This window comes from Dendropsophus ebraccatus, chromosome 12, assembly GCF_027789765.1.
Source record: "Dendropsophus ebraccatus isolate aDenEbr1 chromosome 12, aDenEbr1.pat, whole genome shotgun sequence".
Classification (NCBI taxonomy): domain Eukaryota; kingdom Metazoa; phylum Chordata; class Amphibia; order Anura; family Hylidae; genus Dendropsophus; species Dendropsophus ebraccatus.
The window spans coordinates 52,853,016-52,862,151 of record NC_091465.1 but is presented as its reverse complement, the minus strand read 5'-3'; positions in this window follow the sequence as shown (position 1 = coordinate 52,862,151).

Below are 9,136 nucleotides of genomic sequence, written 5' to 3'. Positions count from 1 at the left end.
CAATCCATTTTGGGGACACGTGCAGTGGTACGGCAGGTACATGGATGACATCCTCCTTATTTGGAGGAGGAGTCCTGTATCTGCCGTACCACTGTTTGTGGACTATGTAAACTCAAATTCTTGGGGGTTAAAATTTACCCATTATTTCAATTCAGCAAAGGTAACTTTCCCAGACCTGGAGCTGGAGTAAATTCCAGGTTCTGTAATTGTGTCAAAAACCCATCGCAATCCCATTTCAGTCAACACAACGTTGCATGCGAGCAGTTGTCACTCCCCCCACAATATCTGTGCTATGCCTGTGGGTGAGTTAACCCGCATGAAGCGAATTGCAGCACTAGCGAACTATATCTCAGTGAGAGTGAGATTAGTAGTACTAGGCTGAGGCAAAGGGGTAACCCACAATGGATGATAGAGAGGATGCGGATTCCGCAGCTCGCCTCCACTCGTGGGCGTGCGCATCTCCGCTGGTCCCATACGATTGATTCTGTGGTTTGGCAGATTTTGTCATCCGCCTGAAGAATGAGCGGGGTCATTCTTTGGGCGGATGGCGGAATCTGCCAAACCATAGAATGAGGCCTATGGGACCAGCGGAAATGCGAGTGGGGACAAACTGCGTAATACGCGGCGGGTGATCTGCCAGGATTCCGTAGTGGGCACATACCCTTACACATACATACAGCCGTGGCACATGGGCTTTAGGACACTGCATTTTTTTCCTTAAAGCGAATGTACTACTAGGTACATCGCTTAATGTTTTTTACATGAACAGACCAGTGCTGGCATAGGAATGCTGGTGTCACGGTCCTTTTTTAAAAAAAAATTTCCACCCGGTTCCCGTGCTAGGCTCCAAGCACCAGCCAGGCATTAATGAAGCACTGAGGACGAGCCTGCTGGCCCCCAATGTGACAATCTTCCCTCCCCTCTGTGACGCTGCTCCATTGATTGTAGACGCTAGCCCTGGTCTGTTTATGTAAAAAACACCAAGCGATGTACCTAGTGGTACATTCGCTTTAAAGCTAGCTATAATGCCTGTACAAAATGTAAAATAAAAAGAAATATTGTGTGGTTGGGATCTCTGAATGTCACTGGTATGGTTAAACAAATTCTATTGTAGGTCTTAATCCTTGCTGGTCTAGCATGGATATTTTTGTGGCAGATTGGGCCATTGACTGTTATAGGAAAAACACAAGGGGAAAGAACACAAACGGAATCTACATTTGTAGATTATACTTTACATGCAGGACTGAACAAAATGTCTAGGAATGCTCTCCTAAAAAAAAAAAAAGAAAAAAAGAAAATAATGCAAACCAACATTGAGTGTGACAAACCAACACTGAGAACTAAAAGTAACCACAAAATAGAGATGTCATATCTCTTTTGGTCGCTGCACTAGTTCTGCCAGTAATCTGGATTTTTACTACTGGTGGACCTTACAGTTATATCCTAGCAATGTCCTGCTTGTTAGCTGTAACGCCGCCCTGGACCTTCAGAAGCTCATTGCGGCAGCAATGCAATGGGCGTGCTGCAGAAGTGCCCTCCAGATCTACTATGCATTGCTCTTGGCCGGGTGACATGTCCACGTCAACTGGCAGGAGAATTCAATACTCACATGAGCTGTGCTGTAATGTATTGTAACTGGCAGGTCTCGCTGCCAGTTAAATTAGCTTTTATCATAGTTTGTTGTGAGGATCAGCTGTTCCAATCACCCCTAACCTTCTTTATAATGTCCCCTAGTTCCCATAGTCCTCTCTGGCTATTAGACTAGTTGTCACGGCATCTGTGGCGCCCCGTGCTCTGGGCCGCCACCACACCCTCTGACCCATGCTGTGTCCCCAGTGGACACTGGAGCCCACGGGGTTCCTGCTCCGTGATTGCTGCTCGTGGTACCTACCCTGCTTCCATCCATCTCAACTGCTGTGGTCCTGTCTGCTGCCTACATGTCACCAGCTGCACCTCGCCTGCTTCCACTAGCAAGCCGAACCAGGGGTAGCAAACTGGGGGACCAGAGGCCCCTTAACCTCCGCTCCCTGGTGCGGCTTACGCCATCGCTAGCATTGGTTCAGCGGATCTACTCCAATAGTTACAGTAGGCTGCAACCATGGATCCCGACAGCACCTCAAATTAGTATAATGTTAGTCCCACGATACATTAGCTTGTTAGTAAGCACGAAGAGCTGCAGAACGCTGAGAGCAGCAGACCATGTGGTTTTCCAAGCCATACACAGGACAACGGTAACATACAAAATGCCAGATTGAATCCTTGAACATTCACGTTGAATAGCCTGGTTTGCAGTCAATGATTATTAAGAGCCATGATTAAGGACCTTTGAGGTCCGAAACGTGTCAGGGAATTTTTAAAAGGATGAAATAAAATTTATGAAGTTTTATTCAAAAGCTGAAGAGTGTGTGGAGTTTATCCATTTACATATATACTGCCTTTCTAGCCCCGGGTTCAGCAGGCAATTTCATCAGGGCATCCCTGGCTCAAACGTGGCGACTCCCACTGGTTCGCCTCGGCAAACCATTAACCTTAACCATTTCTTCTGCCACCGATCAGTCCCTGAGTAAAGTCATCCAGTCCCAGACTTAACCAGTGACCCTTCAGATGGGGGCGCTACACTCTAAGAAAATTACCTTTTATGTCTTGAGCCGCTCTCTCGTCCTCGGCTACCTGGCTGGTTCTTCCTTGGCTGCAGCTCCACGACCCCAACCTTGATTAGAAGACCGAGGACATTTTGTGTTGGGGTCTGGATTGCTTTCATTGCTGTCTGCAGTCCTCTCAGGCCCGGACTTCTTTGCTGTCAGATTCCTCCATTGCCTGGTCCCCAGCCTCAATACCAAGATCTGATGGCTGTATTTTCTGAAAAGGAGACTGACACACTACCACCTCACCAGCCTTATGATTGTCCCATAGACCTTCTACCTGACACTATGCCCCCTCCTTGTAGAGTGTATTCACTCTCTGTACCGGAGACTGAAGCCACGTTCTGGCTTCATCCGAAAGTCGTCCTCTGCTGCTGGCGCAGGGTTCTTTTTCGTCCAGAAGGACGGTTCCCTCTGTCCATACATGAACTATCAGGATCCTAACAAAGTGACAGTTAAGAACCAGTACCCCTTGCCTTTGATATCAGAAATGTTTGATGTACGTCAAGTGCTACGACAGCTGAGAACCAAGCGCCTATATGCCAGATTAGGGAAGTGCCCCTTCTATCAGTCCAGTTCAGTTCCCTTCCTTGGATACATAATCTCTGACCAAGGTCTGCAGATAGATCCGACAAAGCTATCAGCAGTTTTTCAGTGGCCACACCCCAGTGGACTACGAGCTATACAGCGGGGTTCTTGGGGTTTGCCAACTGTTATCAGCAATTTATTCCCCATTTTCCATTCTCTCTGAAGGTGGATGCCTCTTAAGTGGGAGCTGTAGCCGTCCTCACGCAGTCAAGGACTACCTGGCCTCTTGTACCACCTGTGCCCAAAACCCACCTGTTTCCTGTTTGAAACCAGCTGGTCTGCTCCAACCCTTACCCATTTCCGATCATCCTTGGGAGCACATTGCTATGGACTTTGTTACTGATCTTCCTCCAGTGACAGGTAACACTGACATCTGGGTAGTTACGAACCGGTTTTCTTAGATGTCCCATTTTGTGCCTCTTCCCAGCTGCATCTGGCGAGTCGTTTTCTTCAGCATATCTTCCGTCTACATGACCTGCCTCTACATACTGTTTCAGACAGGGGACCTCAATTTGTCTTTTGGTGTGTTTCCAGCTCGAGGTCAAGTTGGATTTTTCTTCACTCCCTAACAGAGAGGGTAGCGAAACGACGTTGGAGTGTAAGGTGGGAGGCCTGAGGCTTTGGGTCTTTGATCCCTTGGTAACTTTGTTTATGTGCATCTGCATATATTGAGTCTAGCACTTATCATATACAGCTTATTGGTACATGTTTATGTTTGCACTTGCACTTTATTGTGTTTTTTATGTAACTATGCTGCACATGAGGTACTGGACAATTATTTAATGCTTGCACTTGCACTTTACTAACATATACCTCGTCCTCTTATATGGTCTCCCACCTCCCAGGTCTTTGTTTTTAATCATTTTTGTTCTGTGATAATTCTAAATAAAGTTTGATAATTATATTGGAGATTTCATGAGATTGGTTTCATTTCTGGTGCCGAATACATTTATAGGTGTATGGATTTTTCTTTAGCCTACCAACAGACAAGTTGACAGAGTCAACCATGTCCTGGGAAATTATCTCAAATTATCCCGGTCGGACAAGAAGAGGAGACCTTTGCTCCCGGTGACAAAGTCTGGCTGTCTGCCTAGTATGTGCGGCTGAAGATCCCTAGCCACAAGTTGGGCCCACAGTTCCTTGAACAATTCACAGTGCTGAAGCTTATCAACCCGGTTGCCTTGTCTACCCTTCACCATGCGGATCCCAAACCCCTTCCACATCTCTCTCCTTTTCTAGGTGTATACGGGGGTAACAGTTGCTCTTTGACCTTGGTGCTAAAGAAGACCCAGAGAACCATCAGCCACAAAAAAAGACAACAGTTTTAAAAATGGCACATATGCCCTGATACAACTTTTGTATTGGGGCCCAGAAGCAGTATTCTGTGCTGGTGTTCTGGAAAAAAAACACTTAATGGAAGGTACAAATTTATATACATTTATGTTTTTATAATATCGGGGCATTAAATGATCAGGCTCAAGTTTAGTCTATTATTCTCACTAAACAATAAAACTTTGATGTTTCTGTCGAAAAAGAATAACTTCGGATGCAAGATTTTTTTTTTCCTTTCTTGGGCTGACAATGTCACAATGATATTTCCTTCTGAACAAGAGTGGTTAATCCAAACAATCACTTTGATGTATTTGTTCACAGCTTGTGGCCAGAACAAGGTCTGCAAGCTTCCATGCATGGCATTGAATCCTGCTGAGGAGAAACTACTGGGTCAAAAGGACATTCTGTATTTCTGTATTTTAGATATTTTTTTTACATGACAGAAATAAAACCTGGACGAGCAGTAAACAGGTTGATTTAGTGGCAGATTTACTGTGCCATGGATCCCAGGCTGTTTACAAAACTTGACCCCCTCTCCCCCCTCCCATGCCATATCAGTAGTTCACACAGGAGGAGGCATTCTAAAGATTTTCTGAAATAGCTATTAATGCAGAAAATTCCAATTCATTCTAGTACCAGGAAAATAGAGTACTGTATACCCTTATAGTAATGCTGTTACCAAATACCATGCAGCTAATTAAAAAAGCCTGCACTGCACACCATCCACTTGGCAAGTGCAGTGGTCAGGGTTGAAGTGGTCCTAGTGCTAGGCCCCCAGACACTGTTGAGGTGTCTCCACATGTTGCTGCTCTCTGGAAGGGTAAAGTAGCAAATCAGCAGGTTCCCAGCAGTGACCAACTGGGACAGGGAAATACCTTCCAAATGAGCCTGGCGCAGGTATAGTGGAATCAGGTGAACCATGCACCACCAAGGAGATACTCCAAGCAGTATAGTACAATAACTAACAATATTTTTTAGTCAGACGCAACACGTTTCGGCTTTCAACAGGCATGTATATACAATAGCAGCAACACACTTAAATACTCAACCTCCATTGTGAAGACTGCAACCCACTTCCGGGTCACGCTGGTCCTAAGAAAGTCCTTAACAGTCTACTCCGGGCATCATGCCCGCCTCAAGGAGAAGAGTCCAGTAGTTAAATACAAAGAAAAGAAATTTTCAAAAATATCTTGTACCTTATAAGTTCATCTTCTAGCAGGTATTAGGATGGCCAGCGTCCGTTCAAAATATTTTGATCACGTGACACATCACATGGTCGCCTTCCGTGTTCTCGGTCGCGTGGTTAGCTCTCGCCAGTGTACGGTTCTCCCTCTGCAAGCCCGCATTGCTCGTATTCATAAAGAGGTTTAGACACCATTCTAGCGTAAATAGAGATTTATAGATGCAGAGTGCTTCTCCATTCATTATAATAGCATAAGAGTCGGGAATCCGACTTCTGCTACACAGTTAATCAACAGAATTTCTCTATATTGTCTGATAGATTACCCAATACAAAGCTTATTTATGTAAATGGTATAGGCACAGAAAATAAATTATTACTATACTGCATAATGTTGTACATGATAATAGGACTAAACATATTACAAAAATAATAATAAATAAGTTACCATAAAAGAAATACATTTACATATATATATAAAGAAACTGCTACAGTAAAATTAGTGCACCTACTATAAAGTAGTCCATACAGCCTATATGTCTAAAAGTAAATGAGTGCAAAATATATATATATATATCTCACATCACGTAAAAAGTAATAAAAATAACAAGACACATAGTACTATGTACTCAGGGCATTGAAACAATGCATACACAAATCTTGAGATACAATGAATGGCATAACAAATTAGAAAGTACTTACTCCACTAAAAGACCAGATCGGAAGTGTCTAGAGAAGAAAAAATTCATAAAATGAAAATATTACCCTAGAAGTGCTCTATAGCTTTATTTAATCCATCAGGTACTAAGCATTATAGTTTGTAGATCCAGTAAGACTCTTGTTTAGGCGAGCCCATCTAACTACTGAATCCACCAAAATCTGTTCTATTAGAGTTATTCTAATTTTACTAAAATCCTTCTCTGACCCCGCTCTGAACCGCCGCGGTCCCGGGTGCCGCATGTAGCCGATCATCGTGCCTGCTAATTAAGTCTTCAGATGCAGCTGTCAAAGTTGACAGCTGCATCTGAAGACTTCAGAGCAGCTTTTCCCTGGTTTCTAGTGGGGAGATCGCTCCCCTGTGACATTGTCACGGAGGAGCGATCTCCATGATTGGTGCTGGCCGGGGTCTGCGCCGTAATGGCGCTGATCCCAACTTGGCATTCGGTTGCTTCCGGCTGCAGCAGCCGAAAGCAATCGAGTGCTTATCTCATCGATCTATGCTGTATATCTATGCAGCATAGATCTGTATGAGAGATCAGTGCACTTATACTAGAAGTCCCCCAGGGGGGCTTCTAGTATAAGTGTAAAAAAAAAAGTCCCCTCCCCTAATAAATGTTAAATAAATATAAAAATAAATAAACATATTTGTTATCGCCACTTGTGTAATCGCCCAAAATACTAATTTATCACATTCCAGATCTTGTACGGTAATTGGTGTAAGTGCAAAAAAATCCCAAAGTGCAAAATTACGCATTTTTGGTCGCATCAAAACCAGAAAATTGTAATAAAAAGCGATCAAAAAGTCGCATATGCGCAATCAAGGTAACAATAGAAAGTACACATCATGGCGCAAAAAATGCCCCATAGACCAAAGGATAAAAGCGTTATAGGCATGGGAATAGAGCGATTTTAAGGAACATATATTTGTTAACAATGGCTTGAATTTTTTACAGGCCATCAGATACAATAAAAGTTATACATGTTACATATCGTTGTAATCGTAATGTAAGCTTGTTTTTTAGAGTCCTCCACTTTAGTACTGTTCTTACGGACATGATGGAACTGACTGTAAGGAAGAATCCTCATCATGACTTACGACCAAATCTAAAAAAATGACACTATGGTCATCTGAACAGGGGTTGAATTGGAGGCCCCAGTCGTTTAGATTTAAATAGTTGATAAACTCATTCATGATATTCAAATCCCCTCTCCAGATAATAAATAAATCGTCAATATACCTCTTATAATAACTAATGTGCTTCTCACACTAGGAGGACCGCAAAATAAAAAGGGATTCAAACCGCCCCATAAACAGATTAGCGTAACTGGGCGCGGCCCGAGTCCCCATCGCGGTGGAGACTTCGGCTGCGTCCAGTTATGCTAATCTGTTAATGGGCGGTTCGAGTCCCTTTTTATTTCGCGGACCTCCTAGTGTGAGAAGCACGCTATTTATTATAAGAGGTATATGTATTTCTTTTATGGTAACTTTTTTATTATTTATTTATTTAGTATTTATTATTATTTTTTAATATGTTTAGTCCTATTATCATGTACGACATTATGCAGTATAGTAATAAGTTATTTTCTGTGCCTATATCATTTACATAAATAAGCTTTGTATTGGGTAATCTATCAGCCAATATAGAGAAATGCTGTTGATTAACTGTGTAGCAGAAGTAGGATTCCCGGCTTTTATGCTATTATAATGAATTAAGAAACGCTCTGCATCTATGAATCTCTATTTACGCTAGAATGGTGTCTAGGGACATCCGGTTCCGGCGCCATGCTGTAGAGAGACGCCTCAGCCTCGCTCCGCTCTCGGGTCCCGCCTGAATGCAGCCTACTCACCCGCAACCGATCGGAGGGAAGATTCGGGGGGCTCCCCTTACTCCCCCCACTACGATGGACCGGTTCATAGAAAAAAAAGGGCAAACAGCCGCAAGCTGGAGGCAGAAAATCGCGGCGCCTGGACAAGGGGGACAGCAACATGGCAGCGTCTCCCACCTCATCCCGCGCTCCGTCACAGGACAGGTCTGAGAGTGAGTCCTCGGGGGGGGAGAGGAGGACATGGACACGCTGACAATAAATTATGCAGCCCTGGCAGCGGAGGTGGCCAAAATCACTCCTGGCCTGCAAGAATCGGTGACTACAGGGATCACCTGCACATTGCAACAGGTACAGAGGGAGCTGGCGACACAGGGTGGGAGATTGGCAACGGTGGAAGAGAGGCTGCATGTCATGGAGGACAAAGAGGACACTGTGTCAGCTAAGATCCTTGCTGTGGAAAATGAAAATAGGCGGCTATGGGATAAAGTGGAGGATCTAGAGAACAGATCCAGGAGGAATAACCTCCGGATCGTTGGGGTCCCGGAATGGGTGCGCCAGAGAGACCTCCTTCACCTATGTGAAACCGTCATTCCTGGTCTGTTGGGAATTACTCACCTATGCAAGGTTAAAAGAGCTCACAGGTTGGGGCCAGATCTCCGACAGGGCCCAGACAAAGGGGTGCCGCCAGGACTGACCCAGAAAGAAAGACCACGCCATGTTATAGTCAAGTACCTTGATTTTACTGACAAAGTTCTCATTCAGCGGGCTTTCCGCAACAGGAGAAATGGCCTCGTGCTGGAGGGTCGGAGGCTACTTATATTTGGTGATTTTTCAGTGGAGGTCTCTA